The sequence below is a fragment of the Canis aureus genome, chromosome 32 (assembly GCF_053574225.1).
Source record: "Canis aureus isolate CA01 chromosome 32, VMU_Caureus_v.1.0, whole genome shotgun sequence".
Lineage (NCBI taxonomy): Eukaryota > Metazoa > Chordata > Mammalia > Carnivora > Canidae > Canis > Canis aureus.
This window is the reverse complement of record NC_135642.1, coordinates 42,692,561-42,696,627: the sequence shown is the minus strand read 5'-3', so window position 1 is coordinate 42,696,627 and position 4,067 is coordinate 42,692,561. Positions and strand designations below refer to the sequence as shown.

Genomic DNA, 4,067 nt, shown 5'->3' with positions numbered 1-4,067 from the left:
CACCTGGCGTGAAGCCACTGACACATGCCCCCGGGTGCCGACAGGCATAGTGGAAGAAGAGCCCCCACCCCCAGCCTCAGCCTCCATCATCCCTGGCCTTAGCGAACCCCTAGCCTGGAGGGGGGGTGCTGCACCCACTTGGAGGTAATGTGCATGCGTGGGTGCGCAAGTTGGGGTGGGGTGTAGGTGAAGGCGGTGCTCTACAAATGAAACCCTGTGTGTTGCAAGGATTTTTTTAAAGATTTTATTTATTTATTCATGAGACAGAGAGAGAGAGAGAGGCAGAGACACAGGCAGAGGGAGAAGCATGCTCCACGCAGGGAGCCCGATGTGGGACTCGATCCCGGGACCCCAGGATCATGCCCTGGGCCAAGGCAGACGCTCAAGGCTCCACCGCCGAGCCCCCCAGGTGCCCCATTGGAAGGACTGTTGAGGGAGAATGAGAATGTCCTTAGCCACAGCAGAGGCCCCGCACTCTCTGGAGGGACTTCTGGGGCCCCGAGCTCCTGGCCGTCTGCAGTGGAAGCTTGGCCCGAGCTGGCCCCTTCTCCCTCTCAGCCTTGCTGGCTCAGCCCTGGGCCCCGACCGACCATCCCCGGACTGGAGTCCTGCTGTCCGTCCCTCCCTCGGTTGGAGACGCTGGAGGCAGGCCAGTGCTGGAGACACAGAGATGAACGAGACCGGGCTCCTGGGCTCCTGAGGAGCGGGCGAGGGTGCCTTTGCCAGAGGGGTGCGGGAAGCCTCGTGGCCCTGCTGCTCCCCCAGCCAGTCCGGGAAGCCAGTCCAGGTCTGGGGACAGAATGCACCCAGAGCGAGAGGCCGGGAGCCCACGGAAGCCCTCCCCTTGAGCAGTGTGGGGTTCTCCAGGGGCTTCCCTGGGGCAGGCGTGGAGGGGGGGAGGCCTGTCCCACCGGGAGGTGACTTTCCTTCCGACAGCTCCTTCTCACGCAATTAGCCGGAAGGGGTTGGGGGCCTATTGTTCCCTGGCACGCCAGCGCCCCCAGCCCTCCCCAGCTTCTGGGTGGGGGGAACGGTGGAAGGAAGTGGGCTGAGCCCAGGCCCTGGCAAGACCCCAGTGAGAGGGTGTCGGGTCCCGGGAATGCTGGCTCACACATGTGCGCCTGGTGTATGCACAGCTGCAAATGCAGCACACGTGTCATGAGTCTGGTCTTGCCCGGAGACCATTTTTCCCAGCATTCCTGGTGTGTGTGTGTATCAAGCACTGACCTAATACCTGGCACTTTGCACACCATATATCATCAAGCCTCCCAGCAGCCCTGTGGGATAAGATTGTCATCCCTGGTTACACCGTGAGAAAAGCTACACTCGGAAGGGTTATGCAACCGGCCCAGGGTCAGGGGTGAGCTGGGATTTGGGCCTCTCTGGAGCCAGCCTCCTGCCCTATCTCCTTTCCTTTCCTAGGCCCTGCTGGGGATTGGACTCCAATCATTGATTACCTGCCAGGAGGAAATGGGAGGTGCAGAGGTGAAGGGGCGGTCTGGGGAAAGCTATCGAGTATCACCATGTTATCCTTCTAAAACCAGAGAAATCTGCTGGCCCCCGGGGCCTCTGGGGAGAGCACAGTGACCAGAGAACCAGAGGTGGCCCCCCTCACTAGTGCAAGCTGAGGGCTTTGTGCTTGGCAGGTTCCTTACCCCAAAGCTCCCCCTCCTTTGCACAGCTGAGAGCCCACTGCTATAGTTGCACATCTTTGAGTTACAGCCCAAACTCCGTGGGGATCCTATGAACCCGTGGTGTGGTTATGTCATGGTAGAGACCCAAGCAGGACACAGGGCTTGGGGGCTATTTTTGAGGGAGGGGATCATCAAGAGATGGGGAGCTCAGCTAAGGGTGATTCAGGGGCAAGAGCCAATGGCAAAGATGAGGTGGAGGGCCGACCCGAACCCAATAAACTTCATGCTAGGAAAATCCAGCCTCTGCTTGGCTTCCCAGATGTGCATCTGCCACCCTTCTTTCAATCTGTCCCCTCCTCAGATTTGTTTGTCACCTGGATAATCTTTCCCACGAGCAAGTTGCCTTAGGACAGAGGCTTATGTGGGCAGATGTGGATTCATTTGCATAGTGGCTGAGAGGATCCTGGGAGAGGGGTCACCCTGAACTCAAAGGGACCAGGGCAGGACCACCTGGCTCAGTGGCACAGCGCCATGCAGAGAAGGTTGAGCTGTCTTGGAGTAAGAACGGGTGCCTTCCTCTAATTAGTCGGGAGACTCAGTCTTGCAGTGTCAGAGGAGGTTGAGGACAAGGACAAGGTTTCTCTGCACGAGGGTGTGAGGAGGGCTGGGCAGGGCAGGAAGAAAACAAAGGAGCTGCTGTGTGGCTCCGCTGCTTTCAGCCTCTGGTCGTCTCTCCTGTCCCTGGTGTGCCGGGCACTCCTGCAAATACAGCCAGGATGCCACGTGGATCAGAGGTGACCGCTGCCCCAGGGGGACCCAATCACTGACTAACCTGTGACCGCTCACCTATAAGGCCTGTCCAAAAGATGGCTTGCACGCATCTCATTCCTCTCCAAGAATGTGAACTAAGTCCTAGTAGGTGTATGATACTTAAGATAAGAGGACTTGAGAACCTGACTGAACAGCTGGGGGACAGAGGAGTCATTGAATTTTCCCCCTGAGGCCAAGGCAGGGTTCCCACTGTTTCATCTCCACCAGAATGACCACCACCTGCCGGTGCACGGCACTTCCAAGTGTGCCAGAGCCTAAAGTGAGGCTGGCAGAGTGGGGGTCATTGTTCTTAGCCTGGGCTTCCAGTTCACGGTGCCGGAGAAGACCTCAGAGGGGGCTGAAGACAGGGGTCTGAGGCCCAGAGATGGGGTAGCCTTGCCCAAGGTCACCCACACCCAGAGCCTGAGCTCAGGGCTCCAGCCCTCCCACTGAGCACCCTTTCCAACTCTCCACGTGCCTCCTGGCTCCGGCTCCAGCTCCTGCTCCAGCTGCCTTTCCAAGCTGCCCTGTTCTATCCAGACAGTCCTGGCTACCGGGGAAAACAAAGGGTGGGGCGGGAGGCTCTGCACGTGGTACAAGTGACACAGCCCGAGTTCCCCACCAATCGGAGGGCATGCTTTCTGAGATCTGGGCTCCTTACCTCCAAAGAGGGTGTAATGGCACCTGCCTCCTGGGGCTGTGGGAACAGCCTGGGATGACGTGCGTCCAGGAAGCAGCAGGACAGGATTGTTCCAGCCAGCCTCCAGCCTGCGGTGGGGGGGGGCGGGGGGAGGCGGGGGAGGCAGGAATGGGTGGCAGTGGTGGGAGGTTGCAAAATCTCTATGTCTAATTCCTCCCACTTTGACTCTGGCCAGAGGGCAGCCCTGGGCCAGCCTGGGTGAGTTAAAGATTGGCCAGGTGTGCGTGAGAAGCTCGAGCCAACTCCTGACCGCAGGGAGCTGGACGGAGTGATGACCATTGAGTGGCCACTGGACCCAAAACTCAACTGGGATTTGGCCAAATCCTGGACTGACAAAGTATGACTGGCCAGGTCTCCACATGCCATGAGGGTGCATCAGTGAGTCTTCACCAGATGGAGGTTTTGACCATGTCCCCCTCAGACTACAGCTCCCAAAACAAGGCCATGTGTCTTTCCTCCAGCAAGGCCATGTTTCCTAAGATTCCCAGGGCTGGGCTGCATCCCGCTCTGGACTGGGGCCCTCAGAGCTATTTTTCTACAGAATGTGTCTCTAATACATTGATAAGGGCAATAGGAAAATAGGATACATTTTGCAGAGACTCAGTCTACTGCCTGTGTTGCTGGATGATTCTGTCCTAGAAAGCAGGGGGTCATGATAGCTGGAGGGGCACAGCCATTTTTCGAGGACCCTCCCCAAAGATTCTTCTATCATGATCATTTTATTCACACCCAGGTGGGTACTCTGGAGTCACACTCTAGTAACTTTAAGCATAAAGATGTGTCCCTGGAAAGAACCTGGAGCCAGAAGGGCATTAAGGAGTCAGGTGGTGGGTCACCTGGATGGCTCAGTGGTTGGGCACCTGCCTTCAGCTCAGGGCATGACCCTGGGATTCGGGGTTCAGTCCCATATCGGGCTCCCCACA

General features: G+C 57.9%; 1 long non-coding RNA gene across 1 annotated transcript; it reads right to left on the bottom strand.

Annotated features, from left to right (window-relative positions):
* Nucleotides 1-231: 231 nt before the first annotated feature.
* LOC144303567 (uncharacterized) lies at nucleotides 232-3,204 on the bottom strand. Its single transcript, XR_013370597.1, has 2 exons — nucleotides 3,106-3,204; nucleotides 232-2,393 (listed from the first exon to the last, which is right to left on the bottom strand). It is a non-coding gene; the product is annotated as an uncharacterized LOC144303567 (long non-coding RNA).
* Between the last annotated feature and the right edge of the window lie 863 nt (nucleotides 3,205-4,067).